Genomic DNA, 17,013 nt, shown 5'->3' on the forward strand with positions numbered 1-17,013 from the left:
GTGAGTTTGGTTTGTGGGGAGCAGTAAATGACTTAATTAGGCCTCCAAAATTGCCCCTTTTGTCTCAGAGCCTATCGTTTTGTCACTATTTGTTGGTATAATGGTACAAAATGCTGTCAGTTTTCATTTAGGAATTCAAATTCTTATTTAATTTCATCTCGCGTTCATTAAAGGAACAGTCTTTTCTAGGGGCCTGGAGCATCGAGTTATATCACTTGATGAGTAGGACCGGCTCTGATCATAATATTATGTGACATTTTACCTTTATCAAAAAGCTGCAGCTCCTGCTGGTTGGATATTGCACGTGGCCACGTTGCCATTTCCATAATATTTTCATTAATTATTCATCCCTAACCTATACTGTGTTTCTATGTGTCCAGGTGTCTGTGCAACCATTTTAAGTTATTTGAAATTTGAATTAAAAACATGATCTTTCCTTGATTTGTTTAATTGCACCGTGAGACCAAAATGCTCAACCCAGGAAGTGCAGTATTAGTGCTAGGCTCAATTAATCAACATAAGGTCACATTAAAAATGTCATCGCAGCATCTGAAAAAACATTTACCTCTGGTTCAATATGTTAAGGCTCTACTATGACACTTGGAATATCCAAAATTCATATATGCATATTGAGTAAGGGCAATATGCTGAAAAAAAACTCTGCAAAAACCTGAATCTCCATCAGCGTAACTGTTTGGCTGAAGCATCGTGACATGTTTGCAAACAGTGGAAACGAAGTAAAAGGGCCCTTGTATGAAAAATAGCCTAATTTGGGCATTAAAAGCATTCAAAGCTGCGTTGGTGCTGCGTTTCATATGATCTCGCGTCAGGCCGACCGGTTGCTATGATGATTGAGCTCAAGCTCAATCGGCTTTTGTCGGCTGGTACTTGTGTTTTTTTCTGATATCTAGTGTTTCAGTGCAGGTTAATTAGAAGCTACCAGTGTTTGTGCATCACTGTGTGTGCAGAATGATACATGTCAAAAACCAGAGCTTCATTAAAATGAATCCCCAAAGTGTGTAAAAAGTGTGTACGATTACATTCATTTCAGGGTTTGCATGTTTATATCGTGTAATTGTAGGAGGGAGAAGCCCCCATCAAATAAAGAGAGTGGATAACACGCCTCACTGATGTTTGTCACTAGATAAAAGCCAAATGGCCACCTGATATTTTGCCCTGCAAAGCCGATTTATCAGTTCAACACAGATATATGTCGCTACTGGAGCTGTGCTCATTAGCACAACACCACAGCTTTGCTGCTGAAATTTATATTACCTTGGTTTCCCTCTTGTGTAGAAGTGTGTATCTGCTTGTGTGATGGTGTCATTCAGGCGTCTGTGTGGGTGTGAATAAGTATCTGCGTGTGTGTGTGTGTGTTACATTGTCAGTGAAGGATTCGCCCCAATTACTGGGAACTGAAACCCTGGATCAACAAGTGGACCTGTTCATTCATGCAGAGGATGGATGTGTGTGTCTGCGTGCAATGTGTGTAAATAATATATACTTATGGGCTTTTTACTGAAGTATAAGTGTGTCTAGTTTTGTTTGGACTCATTTTGTTATGTTTGCCTGTGTTAATGCAAGTGTGTGTGTGTGTGTATATGTGTGTGTGTGTTTGTGTGTGTGCATCCATGCATGATCACATGAGCATGCCACATTTTACCTTGATGAACCTCGCGCATGAAAAAGCAACTGTAGAAACGAAAGCTGTGTAAATCATTAAGAGAGCATCGTTATTACTACGAACGCAAAGGGAAAGGGAAAGCAAGAGACGACACAATGTGCAGCCACCAGTGTTCTTGTGTTTACACACTGGGTGCGTGGGAATCAGCCTCCCTCGCATAAACTTTGATCTTCCACTGGAGCTGAAACTGGAAAACGCTCTGCAATGTCTCGTTTGATGTTTCACACAGACAGCAGAAAAAGAAGCTGACAGAGAATCTAGTTATTAATCCCTGGTGAGTCTAATTCCACCACTGTGATATCGTCTCTAGTATAGTACTGATGTGTGCAGTATATTCCTGCTGTGCTCTGCGCTGCAATCATTCCCTCTCTCTCTCTCTCTCTCTCTCTCTTTCTCTCTTTCCGGTTTTGCCTAACTGCAGTGCATCCTCACAGAACCCTCGGCTGGCATCTCTCTCAAACAATCATTTCCACAAATGTTATCAGATGAGCTGCGTTGTCCCTCCAGTGCTGCAGTGAGGATGATCGGTCCATGTACCGCGCCGACACCAGCTCAGAGCTGATCATGACACACACACACACACACACACACACACACACACACATACAGTAGGCAGTGGCCGCTGCGACATAACAGCACCACGGAGGAGATGTGATATCAACATGCCGCTCACCTGCTGCAGAGCTGGAGTCTGCCACCAACACAGGATGAGGGAGGAGTCCTCCAGGCAGATGTTTTCAGATGAAGCTCCTCAGTCACATTCCTGCTGTATCCTCCTCTGGGTCTTCTGTCAACTGCAAGGCAATAGCGGTGGGGGGGTTGCAATTAGACGGAGTGTGAGAGTGTGTGTCTGTGCATGAAAGAGGCGAAGAGATGAAGGAGCAGCAGCTCTCTCTGCTGCATGTCAGTGCATGAGTATGTGGATGGTGTTTGTTTTTCTCCGGCGGAGTCTGGTCAGAGCAGCATCGCCGGGGATACGGAGCGGCGAGAGAGACAGAGAGAGAGAGAGAGAGAAGGAGAGCAGAATTATCCAACGCTGCTCTGCCTGCAGTGATCAGTTTCCATACTCCCGCTCGCTCACGTCACATCCCTCCATCCCTCCCCTCAGTCGCTCAGGTCCACACCTTCCCCTCCCTTCTCTAAAAAAAAAAAAAAAGAAAAAAAAAACCCCGAGGTCCTATTTTCTCTTGCTTTCTCTCTGTCTTTCTTTCTGTCTTTCTATTACTCCCCACCTTCTTCCTCCTTTCAAGCCGTCTCTCCTCTGGTCACCGTGGCATGCATCAGCTGGCTGCATTAGCATTCAACACGACAGGCAGTAAAGTGCAGCAACCTGTGGGATATCCTCTCCAGGGGCCTCAGAGAAGGCAGGAAAAAGAGAAAGATGAAGACAGAGAGGCAGGGTGGGAGGGTTAGCATATAGGGAAAAGGAAAAATGAGAAATGGGGACAAATAGAGATAGAGATAGAGAGATAGAGAGAGAGAGAGAGAGAGAGAGAATGAAAATGATGCAGAGGGACAAGAGATGGAGGAAAATAGTTTAGTTTTTTAATGGCCACTTCTTTGTTTCATTTTCCCATCTTAGACACAAAGACACAAAATAATGAGACGAGAAGGCATTCATACAGATAATCCATAATAAAACACCCACATACTATACATTCTCATCAAAAAATGAAGAAGTAGAGTCTGTGGGATGGACTTTCAGCCATCTGTCCCACAATGCAATGTGTCAATATTTATTAGCATTATAGTGAATTGAATGTCTGAAATCTCAATGTATTGCTCCCTGCAGAGCACAGTGTTTATTCTATAGGGAGTAGTGAATGAGCCAGAGCGTCACTCATTTTGGATACAGCCCTTTAATCACAGCAAATAGCCACATAAAGGATATCAGTGCCTTCCTTCCCCCACATATCCTTTATAGCCCCATGGCTACGACGCACAAAAGAACAGTTGCTGAATGAACAGTCTTAACAGGGTGTTATACTTGAAAAAGAAAACGTTATCATGTCCAGAAAGCCTACTTCAACCTTAAGCAGTAGGAGAAAAAGGGTAGCCACAGTTTGGGGAAGGAATCCTGTCATCAAACAGGAGCCTTGATACTGTACGATTCAGCAAAACCCTGGATTACTGCTTAATAACATCCAACTCTTTTTTTTTTTTTAATTCTGGCTATCTACAATATCTGTGCAGGGCAACTGTTACTGCTGTACAGTCAAAGCTAGGTGTAGATTGTGGTTATGGTTTATAGAAAGGCAAAGGTTAATTGCAGGTCTGTGACACACGCTGATATACTCCCACGACCTCCGCACCCTTACTTTCCACCTCGCCACATAAGAGGCACATTACTTTCTCCGTGAGCATTTAACATTGGAATTGGATGAGGTGTGGGGAGGAGTTACAGTGAAATGAAAAGAATAAAATAATGTTTCTGTTTTGTTTAATTGTGTTTCCTAAATGAATGTACAGTACAATTTCTTTAGGTAAAATGGGCTCATCCATTGTTACTATTCCTAACAGTATCATTGACATTTCAGGCTTTTCGCAGACACTCTTGTCTAGAGAGATAGATGCATGATGAGTGCACATGTCGAAATGAGCTCCAGTTCTTATGTGTCCTCGCCGGAAGCAATCGATGGTCATAAAGCTGGTGCGGCATTGATATCCGGTATGCACAGAATGATCATACAGGCTAAGAAAGTGCAAGGCTAAGAAATAAGAGTAATGGAGAACATAAGAATCGCAGAGGATTTTAGAAAATGTAACTCAAGTTATTGTTTGTTGAGGACACACACATTTCCTCAGCACAGGTAACAGTAACATTAAATAGATCAGGAGCGTAAATCTTTGTAACTGCAGAATCATTTAAAACCGCAATATACATATAGACAGATACTGTCAATGGGCACACACGTACACATACTGCATACACTGACACAAACATTGGTTCAGGTTGAGTCAACTGAATAAGAGAAGACCATGATTCTCAGAATTCAACTTGACTGTTTTGTGTTTTGAGTTTTGGTTTTGCCATTTTGGCCATCGCCATCTGGCATCTGGCCGGAAAATGACGCCTGATCTTTTTCCCCCCACCTCCGTTTAGGTGTGACCTCAGAATGGTTAGTCACAAGATAGTTCTGCCCTCAAGCATATCGTGCTTTATCACCTGTCTTACTCTAAATGGACCACAGTTTACAAAATGAACTCATGCTATATTGAAGAAGACTTGAAACTAGCAACTGGGACCATCCATTAGGAAAGTGCATACTGCGTCAATAAAGGGAATCATTTTCTCATAGATAATGAGACAATGGGACTTCTTTTTGCAATGGTGGAGTCATCTACAGCCATTAGAAAGAAAGCAGGTTCAAGGCACTTCAGCATTGGCTTCACTTTTCAGACCCACACATTACGTCCACTTCTTTTATGCAGTCTATGGGTTTCAGCCATGTTTCCTTGGAATAATGTTTATACACAATTTGCAACAGAAAATGTGTTTTGACAGAGGATAGGCTTTTCCATGCAGCAATTGTATGTCCTTCCAAAAGATATTTGGTAAAAGAGTAGCTTTGACAGAGCACAATTAATAATTCATCAATAATTAGGCTGAGGAGCCTGAGACAAAACTGTGCAACTTTGATAAAATTTGTGTTAATTCTTAGGATTTATAAATACATTTCAAATTAAAATGTGGGTAGTAAACCCAGTCCTTCATTTCACACAGTCCCATAACTTATTGATTTACCTTAGAATGGAGGGACTGTTAGGTTTGGTAGGTACAAATATTTCAGTGTTATCAGCATATAAGTTGAACTCTATGGCATAGAAACAAACAAAATCATCAGGAGATAACATGTTAACAATAAATAGTAATAGACTAAGTACTGATCCCTGTGGCACTCCATATACTACAGCGGGACAATGTGAAAGAAGTCTTCTTTTTACAGATAGCAGATATTATAGCAGTTAAGTTATTCTTATTTAAATGTATCCAACATTGACCCTGGAAAGAAACAGGCCATAAATCCAGGTATCAAAGTCAGATGCTTTGTACTGCTATTCATCCACACTAAAACCCTCTTAAGGTTTTGTCTGTGTGCAACTAAAGGCAATAGTGTTCATACACATTCATCTTGAGCTGTTTAAACTTAGACAAATGCTTTTATTAGGGAGATGGATCACTTTAAGAGCACAATTTCACTTTGTGAAAAGGAAAATAACTGAGTACTAGAAGGGCACTCAGAAAGCGCAGAACTCTGCCAAGGCCAATAGTCCAGTGTTCTATTATTCAAAAATCTGCAAGTGCAACCACTCTATATATCTGAATATATTTCCAACACAATAAGAACCTTGCCAAAAAAAATATTTTGTTGTACCAAGCTACACTTTGATGCTGTTTTACAATTTGGTCATATGTTTGGTTGTTTGTGAGTCTTATTTGCTCAAGAATGGGCGTAAGTATTCTCAGCTCTGCAGTCGCTCCAGAACTGAAGATCGTGAACACATTGTCATGAGACATTTAACCTCCAGCTACACTGGTGGAGCTGCTGTGCAGTATAACTGTCTAGCTTTGTAGAGCATATGTTCATAGCAAAACCCCTCTGCAGGAGACATAAAGGTTACTCAATAACAGTTCCTGCCCTGCTGCTCTGCCTTTCAGACAAGGCTGTAAGGACATAAAGGCCTTAGGTATAAGCATGCTGCTTCCTGGAACAAACCTAATATCTTCAATTCATTACCAGCCCACCTTTAGATAACCTTTACATTGCTCACACCTTTTACGTAGCTTGCCACCTACAGGAACCACTGTTTAATCTGACCCACAATCCTCCGCATGTATCGAGTTTCATGAAAGATCGCTGAACAATGACCCAGATATATGCGGTGTGTGGGGGGTGGCTGACCAGTGTGCCAATAACGTTTGTGTTTTAGTGCTGCCTCCAGGCTGTCTGTGTAGGTCATGTGGTGGTTTACATTTGTGTCAGAGAGGCAGAGGCAGTTGAGGTATTGACATGTCCTTCACATGTGACTGACAGCGGGTAACTACAGGGCATGTACTCCTCAAAGTGATCCAATATCTGGACTCCTTTCATGGTGAACATTGTATTAAACAGTTGCTTCTTTATACATCCAGCAGACAGAGCAACATTTGGAGTCATGTTTCTGACCACCTCATGAATGTAATTTCAACCATCACTCCCTCCTTGGCTCTGGTTCAGTGTTCAACAACTCCTGAGGGAATTATCTGGCTCTTTGTCTGCTAAGTCCACTATGTTCACCAGCTAGTCACTGGTGGCCTGGTAACGATGAGAGTAAAACCAAAACATGAAAAGATGCAGTCTGTAAATCAAAACCATGGGCTGATGCCGTTGTTACCACAAAAATACTGACGAGTGCACTTTCAATATTAAAATACAAATCAAATTAGATTATTGTTGAGTGTGAGTGATCTCAACTCAGTTTCCATTTGTCCAGGAGCAATCTGCTGAAGAAGACTATGAGAGATGCTTGAAAGCACTGGAAAAGGTCAGTGCAGGCAAAGTTAGAGAGGCCTCCCTAGCAACTGACTGCATCACTCTCTACATCAATGTAAATTCAAATGTAATCCTTTAGTGTCCAGGAATAGAGTGAGACGTATGGCCAGCTGTCACTTAGTCCTGCACTGTTTTTTTACTCTGAATGTCAGCAGGTTGGGAGTTTCAGTCAGTCACAATAACCATAGTAAGAGACAAGAAAAAACAAGAACTGACAAAGATGAAGAATCGTGAATATAAAATAAAAATTGACAATATATACATACTTTTTAAATATATCTATTTTAAACAATTCACAAATATATAGAAGTCCAATATGTACAGTAAGTGCAATAAGTACAGTAAATGTGTGTGTAATGTGAATAAATGTGTGTAGAGACAGCAGAATAAAATTTAGTGAAAGAAAAAGCCTCTTAGTAACATAGATCGTATAAAAGAAGTAAATGTACCTTCTGAGTCTGAAAAGTGAGGACAATGCTAAAAAAGATGTCTGATTGTATGGAAGTCTATGAGTAAATTACTCTATTTCTCACTTTATTTATTACTCAGAAAACATTTTCTTAATGAGTGTGTGGTCTCAATCACAAGTTTCAAGTCCTCTTCAAGAGAGCATGACGTTTATTTTGTAAATGATGGGCCGTTTTAGATTACATGGGCACGGATTACGTTGTGACAATCTGTGGCGGATCATGCCTAAACCTACCCAATCAGAGACAGGTTTTCACAAAATGCAAACTGAAACAAAATGCCAGCTTCAAAATAGTAGTTGACAAACCAGTGGGTGAATTCACTCTGCCCACTTCCATTTCCTGTATACAGTCTAGGCTTAGAAACAAGAAAAGAGGTGTCAGAGCCACAGTAGCATCTACAAAGCATTTAAAAAAGGCCAAGAAAACTCAAATGTTACTCAGTGTCTTCCCACAACTGTTCTCCACGCTGTGCTGACTGCTCCAATGTCATATACTACCATGAAATGTTGAGTAGCAGTCAAGGCGCACATGCATCATTTTGAGGCCACAGCAGATTTGTGGTCAAGTTGAACTACGGAATCATACATTAACCTGACACTTTGTTTTTTATTAGCAATGACTTTATCTCTGAGGATTACTTCGAGGCACTTTCTGTGCTGGAAATGAAAAAAAAAAAGGTTTGCCAGCAGGATTAAAGATTGTGAAGGGAGTCTCCATTCATCACTGGACAGGATGGCACGTCCTTTACCAGCAGCTAATGTCACAGGTGAAAATTGTAATGACTGTTCTGGGAGGAAAAAGTGTGATTCTCATTTGGATGAGAATTATGATTATGAAACCCTACTTAAGTCCCCACAGTCTGACAGGTACTGTATCAGGGGAGCAATGTGATCATTTTGGTGAACATGGTGAACAAACTAGTGAATAATATGTCATGGGAGCCAGTGGTGTATTCAAACTGTCTGAAGGACAGGGGTAAAAAAAAAAAATAAAAGGGCTCAAGCTAAATGTGGCAGGGCACCACCACTACAGAAAGTTGTGGTGTGTTTATGGTGAACCAGTTACGCTTCATGTTAAAGATTAAAATTGTTTTATTATGTGATTCAGGTCTCAAGTGTAACTGCTAAACCTCCACAGCAAAAACACACAGGGAAGTACTTATTATTGAACTTTTTCGAGGCACATAGAACCCAACTCATCTTCTAGCATTAAGGCAGGCTAAATGGCACTTTCTCCATTTTAAGGGCACCCATTAAGTTTAAGTTCTTTACTTGTCAGATGCACAACAATCACAGGGAAGCAATCACTGGCAATAAAATTCTTGTTCTCAGGCTCCGACAATGCTCACACAAAATGTTCAAAAGACAATCAGTAAATACAATCAGAAACGAGACTATCAGAGACGACGGAAATATATGAAGAAAATATAAATAAAATACAAGAAAATGTAAAACAAAATATAATGCTGAGGTAGACTATTACTGCACTGCGTCATGTTTGGGCACCCTAGAGACACTTTGGTGTTCTTGCACATTTGGCCACCACAGAGGGCACTTTATCAGCGTTTATGCACCGTATGGGCAGTGGGGAGGGACTTTGGCTGTCTTCGATCACTTCTTTTTCTTGGGATTTTCCAAAAAATGTCTAGAGTGAACTTTCAATTATCCCCTGTGGTGCTTTGAATCAGTATTAATAAAAACTGAATTTTGTTATTCATGTTACATATTATGTTATATATGTCAAAAATTATTGCTTCTAAGCATGATTATTACTCTGTGGAGACTCTGTTTTGGACAGCGAGGTCAAACATTGCGTTGTATGCATAAATATGCATAAATATAATTTGATATTCATGCATTGTTGATTACAGCACTTCTCCTACAGTATATTGCAACACGAACCCTGTGCTGTGAGCATATGGGTTGTTACAGCAGACCAAAGTACATATATCAAGTCTACCCTACCCTCTGTTCTATAAATAGCAGCCTGAGGAGTGTGGAGTGTTGTGCAGAACACCATGTATCATAATGGGACCATTACATAAGGTCCTGTCCTGTGCATCTACACATGCTGACCCCAGGACTTCCTTCACATGGGGCCATGGCCACAATGACGCTAGGTGGGTAGCAGACAGCTGAGTCTCCCTCACTGAGTATACATCCCCAGGCAGAAGCCAAAGTTCATTATGAGCGGAGAAGGTTTGACATTGATGTACAACACTTCATATTAGCCTGTAGGCATCTGCCATTTTCAGGAAATGTCTAAGGATGTTAGGGGAGCATGAGACATTAAAAAAGCCTTTCATTCCAGGCTGCAGATGAACATAAAGTGGCTTTTTTTCTCAGTGGACTGGCTTTTTACTAAAACACATGTTTACACAACTCAGACTCCACAAAGCACATCCAGACACACGACTAATTTGCTTTTGAAAAGACATCTTGGGGGCAAAACACAAAAATTCAGTTGCACTCTGTTGTCTACTCCAGCAAATATCTGCCTTGTAAATCAAATGTTCCGTGTTCTCCTTATAGCGCTCACTATGCATATGCTTCAACATACATAAAGCTGAGCTAGCTGTTGTCTTTTTCATCCTATATCCGCGGTGGACGTGGTATCTATGTGCTTTCTAAGGCCTTACGTGCTAATAGACCATGAGCCCTGGCCAGAGATGTCCACAGGTTTGATATCTCAGTAGTGAGGTTGTGTCCATCAGGCACTCCATTCTCTGGTTCAGACAGCTGAGGCTGGAGGGCAATGTAGTCCAACAGGGAAAGAATACATAGTAATACAGTCTAATGCTAGAGCATCTTATATACCTTACCGCATGTGTGTCAGTCTAGTGTGTGTCTGCATGTGCACACGTTAGTGCATTCATGCGTGTGTGTGTGTGTGTGTAGCGGGACTAACCTCTGTCCCCCATGCAGACAGTTGGTGCAGAGCATTGAACTATACTACCATAGCATGAGTCACTGGAACATTCTGTGGCACCGAGGGAGCAAATCACATTTGTTCGCTCTTCCCATCTGCCATGTAATGAGGAAAAAAGGAGAAAAAAAACACAGACAAATAAAATGTTTTAGCTGCTGTGTGAAGTTTAAGCATTTATACAAAGATAAAACCCATATCTGTAGCTGGTAGATTAAACAGAGATTTAAAAGTAATAAAATAACAATGGATGTCAGTTTAAATGATAATCTGCAAAATGTCTTTTTTATTGTTTCCATCCTCGCAGATGAGCGCTCATTGCTGCAGTGTTTTTGCATTGCACTTCCCAGAGACTGCCTGCCAGTCAAACAGCTTTATCATTTCTGATAAAGCAGTTTGAGTTCCTGTAGCTGGTTGTTTCTTTATCTCGTCAGCTCTGGTGGACATGTGTGTTTACGTCCGAGGCACCCAATGGAGCCGTGTTAACGTTCAACTCTGCCAACTGTACCAAATGTTGTGTTGTAGCGCGTTGCTACGTTCTACGTCACATTGCCACCAGCAACCACTGACATGCATTAACAGCCTTTGTAGTTAAAATGTGTGCCATGCCACCCGTCAGCCTTGATCTACAACTAGCACACCGCATAAGGCTGCACTCAGACCGTCTGAAGGTCTGAGCTGGAGCACATTAACACCAGTTAGATGCAGATGCTGTCTGCTCATGACATGTAGGCTGCAGCACTAGTTTAGTTTAGATTAGCATGAAGAGGCTAAACAAACAAAATATAACGTATTGATAAGTAGTGACCTTCAGAGGCACTGGCTGGTGGATTTTTTTTTTGTTGTTATCTTTAGACAGAAAAAGGGCCACTGTCTCTCCCTGTTTCTAGTCTTAATTCTAGGCTAAACTCTTTGCTCTAACCTCACATTTATTGTACAGACATGAGAGTGGCATCAATTTTCCCATCTAACCCTCACCAGCAAGATTTTCATACATTGCATATTTTTCAATAAGGGAGAAGGAGTAGATGATAAAGAATTTTTTCAAAAATCTTTCAAAAATCCCAAAGACAGTATTTTTACGTGTATCAACACAGAAGGAAACCTACCTATCAGTGTTAAACCATTTTGTATTTGTATCTTCATGGATCACGACCATGTCAATTAAATCTGGACAAGCTGAAGTAAATAGGGACCGTGCTTAATGAAGCTCACTGTGACTAATGCACATAAATGACCACATAAATGACACTGAATTCAAAAACCTTTTCTCTCACAAAGACACTTGTTCTAGATGCACCGATGCCATGTGTACTACTGAGTGGTACTGTAGCAGTCGCCAGCACATCAAAGGTGATGTTGGCTGAGTTGTCTGGTGCATTCAGGCGTCACAGGTTTTCCTGATCATTGCTGATGTGATTTGTCCTCGACCCAGTGAGCAGAACACATTCTTACGCTAACACAAGTGCTGTGATGATATTGAACTGGCATGCGATTATCTTCATTCACATCTCGTGGAGAACAGCAGAGGAGGTGCATTCCTTTACCTCTCTCTGATGGCGGTGTGAAGGAAAACAGGAGTGGAGAGGACTTTAAATGTATTTATGTTTTCACTTCATTCGCGTGTCTTGTCAGTAAATTTGTTCCATTCATTAATTTATGAGTATTTTGCGGTTTTAGACAATTTTGTGTGGTGATATTCCAGATCACTCTTATTGTCAACAACCCATCCACGAGTTGTCCTCTGCCATACGGTTCCATTGTTGTCCAAAAACTATTAACAAGTGCCCAACCATGCTAGCAGTTGTCTGTGGGTGACATAGGGAGGTGCCAAAATTGTGCCCAGAAAAAAAAGCAGAATCTTTATTTATTTTTGTATTTATTTTATATTACAATGCAATGCAGTTCACCAGTGGGTGGTCACAGCTAGAGGATTAATGGGTATGATTGAGTGGAGTGTATGTTTTATTATGTATGTTTTGATTGCAAAATTTGACTCTTACATTGGGGTGCCTGGGGAAGCTTGCTCTGGGCACTGAATGTGTTATGTGCTTATCTGCGCTGTGAGGCTGTAGTTTGAAACAGTGGCTCTTTGAGCTAAATGCTAATACTAGCAGGGCAACATACACTACTCACAAAAAGTTAGGGATATTCGGCTTTCAGGTGAAATTTCAGGATGAACCACCACCAATACATTTCCTGCTTCAGTTAGAATTGGTATTTTAACAGTCCTCCTCATCGTGCTGCTCACATTCTGACATCATGAGACCAAGACGACACCTAACAGTTGATCAGCAGCACCTCAACACTGGAGGCTTCAAACAGGTCCTCAGACAGAGGTGTTCACTGAGCTTAGAGGGTCACAGAGTGTCATCAGGAGGTTGGAACAGTGATACAGAGACTGGAAGAGTCACAGAAAGGAGAGGAGTGGACGTCCTTTGGCCACATCCCAATTTTACGTTTACCCTCGTTTACCCTCCACTGTTGTTAGATTTTCTTTCAATAAATTGTTTAAGATGAAGAAATTACCATTGCATGCTGATACTTAAATGCCCTACTTTCATGATATAATATCACTGTAGCATTCACTTTTTACATTTTCCATAAATTTCACCTGAAAGTCGAATATCCCTAACTTTTTGTGAACCCTGTACTCACAGTGACAATAGTAACATGCTGTTGTTTACCGGGTGTAATGTTTACAATGTTCGCCAAGTCATTAAAGTTACCAAATTTCATGGTAATCCATCAAATTGACGTTTCGCTCAAAACCACAAATATCAGCCTCATGATGGCGCTAGAGGAAAAGTTAGAGAGGATTCATCCTCTTGGAACCATGAATGTTTGTACAAACATTTGTGCCAATCCAAATGTTGAGATATTTCTCACGACATGTGAAAACTTTGACCTGACAGTGGTGCTTACAGGCAATGTCAGAAGATCATTAAGTGAACAGGTTCATCCTCTGCGCACCATGAATGTTTGTACTGACCAACCAACAGACTACAGACGATCAGAGGATGTTAGCCCCTTGTTGCCTGTTGTCGCCAATTCGCCTCAAACCTCTTTCGGTCTTGATGCATCTGAGGTGGCCTCTGTATCCCACTAATGCTGGTTGATGCATATTCTATGTATACATTATATATACATAGATGCATACATACATAAATAAATATATATATATTCTATCCGTATGTACATATATATTTTATTATACTATTATTATATTGCACTAGTCTATGCTATGTTATATTCAAATTAACAATCTCCACTTCATTTAGCATCTGCTTGAATGCAAAAACACAAATAATTAATTTTTTTATATAATTGTAAATAAATTCAGGCAGTAAGGGGTTAAAGGGCAAGGGCCCAAATTCATTAAAGGTGATTTTTGCAAATAATTGAATAAATATATCCCTGAACTGACTACTCTAAAATGGATATTACAATGTATGTATTTAAATCAAAATTTGGTTCAAATACTGCTACAACAGTTAATTAATGGTGCAGGCAAGAAATGTAGTTTATTGCTGCCATATTCCACTGATTCCCATATGACTAGCAAAAAATGTCAATGCTAGCAAGTTAGTTGGTACATTTTGAGCTGCTAAATAAACCCTGTAGTTAAACCAAGTAGTTTCAAGTAACTCCTTAAGTCCATCAATATAAAATGAAAATGAGTCGTATATTTCTACTTTGTTTGGCCACACACCTGATGTCTGCCTCAAAGTGACTCACCACACTGACCGACTCACGCCGTCTGTCCGGTGCTTGCGTACACTTGCAGCTTTGCATGCGAGTGTTCTTTCACCGTAAAAAGGGCTCGGTGCCCACACAGTGCTTGGAACTGCAGCAGGAAACCAGAAGGGCAGAGGGCATCGCCCAGGAGCACCGATCCCCCAACCTGATATTTTGATTCTATCAATATATCTATTCAGTGGGACAGGCTGTGCGCAAACAAGAATTTATTTATTTATTAAAAGAGAAACACCCAAGAAAAAGGGCACTTTCTCTCCAGGAGGCCAAACCACAGGTGCTTAAGCCCCCTTTGAGGTCTATCTGTCTATCTGTGCACGTGCCAGGTTCCTTCAGTACCACGAACACACTCACTGTTGTTTATTTTGACCCCATCCACCCACACCTGTACATTTTCATCAGAGCACCAAATGCATATTAACCTACAGGCAAAAAAAAAGTCTTGTAATGTCTGTTTTCTCCTGTTGGAGTAACGTTTACTAAATACTACACTGGCAGTTTTAGAAAAATTATTTAGCCTTTAAAAAAAGAAAAAGAAACGATATACACTGTTGCCCATAAAGTTGGAATAATTGTTCAATACCCCCAATTTAGTTAAAGCCTGAATACACAGTTTGCAAAGTTTAATTGTGGTTTAAGTTTCACTGTGATATGTTTGGAAGAGTTTGATCAATAAAGTTGAGAAGATATAAACTTTATTTATCAAGAATAAATCACATTGTCACAATCATTTCATGAGAAGAGGTAAAATGTATTCCAACTTTATGGGCAACAGTGTACTTGTGATCTAAAGATGTACAGTACGTCTTCAGTAAGAACCAATGGGCTTCAGGCAGACAGCCGCAGACAGGGTAGGAAAAATGTTTTGCCAACCTTAACCTCTAAGTGTCACAGATGTAATTAGAAGAAATGTGGAAATGCATTTATGTTATTTTCATTGGATAAAGAAAGCTTCATAACTTTAATAATCAGTAAAATGAATTGAGATAGGTTAGTGTTCCTTTTTTAGGTGTTTACAGGCAACATTTATGCCAGTCTGATTATTAATGAAATACTGCAAACTTAACCAGTGATTCAGAGTTAAAAAGCTGCTGTTACGCTGCCAAGGATGAAATGACCGTTGGTTTGTTTTCGCTCCCTTTTACATTAGAGCGAGCCCTGTGAGATCCAATTCTCATTGACTGTCTCATCGATCGTCCCTCTTGAGCGACATTTCCTTGTTCCATTAAGTGAAACCCTGGGCAGGATTCCCTCGCAGACTGTTGGTGGGAATTCATGGTGAAGGCCATATCCTTCTACACTGGGATCAATATGTCAGCTTAGTGGATCGCTTCAATAACCCAACAGACCATTAAAGAACAGGCTGTTATTACTATTAGAAACTAAAACAAGTCCTGGTTAATACTGTCATGCTATACTAAACGGACTGGGGGTAATGAAATTTAAAAAAAATCAATGAGATCATACAGTTAGTCAATATCCATCCATCCATCCATAGTCTATATGGCTTATCTGTCAGGGTGGTGGTGGGGGGGGGGCTGGAGCCAATCCCAGCTGACTTTGGGTGAGAGGCGGGGTGCACCCTGGACTGGTCGCCAGTTAATCACAGGGCTGACACACAGAGACAGACAATCATTCACACTCACACCTACGGACGATTTAGCATCACCAATTAACCTGCATGTCTTTGGACTGTGGGAGGAAGCCGGAGCACCAGGAGAAAACCCGCCCCAGCACAGGGAGAACGTGCAAACTCCAGACTTGTGCGCCACCGTATTATCACAATATGAGACTACAGCAGTTAGATCTTCTAAATGAACGATCTAAATCTTTTAAACATAAAATTTTCCTCATTGTGTTATTGTGCCTCTATTACAGCTCAGCACAGACACATGTGGGATTACAAACAAAAAGACTAACTGAAAGGCCCACTAGATTTCACTAACTGAGCCTGTCTTATACCAGGGGGGTCACTGAGGGCCACATACAGAAAAACATCCAAAGGGCTGGGCCACTCACTAGAAGTGAAGCATGCTGCTAACTTTAATCCACTAGAGGTGATGTATATCTCCTCACCTCTAGTGGATTAAAGTTGGCAAAATCAATCAAATGGAGGTAAATTCTGCTTGATAACTGAATATGATTCAAGAAAAAAAAAAAACAGCCTTTCCATTAGTGGGCTTTCATTTATTAGTTGTGGTACAAGCTGGTCTTTGCCTTGTAGGCTCTTGTTCAGGTGATCAGTGAGATCCACTAAACATGTCAACCAGAGAGGGTCACTGAGCTCATGAAGAGCTCCTTCTCTCTTCTAAACTGGTCCATTTCTGATCTCAGGGAATAAAACCGCTGCAGCACAGAGCCACGGCTTAGTCAGCCCCCCCCCCCCAGCACCAGCATCAGAGAGGGAAGCTTGAAATAGTCTGTGCTAGAGCCCTTGTGCTCGAATTAACAGCCTTACCTCCACTTTCTTTCCCCTCAGCGGACACCGTAGATTCCTTTGCGCTGACCTGTCCCAGCTGGAGCCCCATCCGTCGTACCTCCACACAGCTCGTCCCATTTAACTCCCATCATGCCAACTGCATCTGGCACAGCTTCAGAAACATCCTCACCCGTCGTGGTGCTCTTTAGACTGCTAACATCAAGC

Source organism: Pempheris klunzingeri, chromosome 8 (assembly GCF_042242105.1).
Source record: "Pempheris klunzingeri isolate RE-2024b chromosome 8, fPemKlu1.hap1, whole genome shotgun sequence".
Taxonomy (NCBI): Eukaryota; Metazoa; Chordata; class Actinopteri; order Acropomatiformes; family Pempheridae; genus Pempheris; species Pempheris klunzingeri.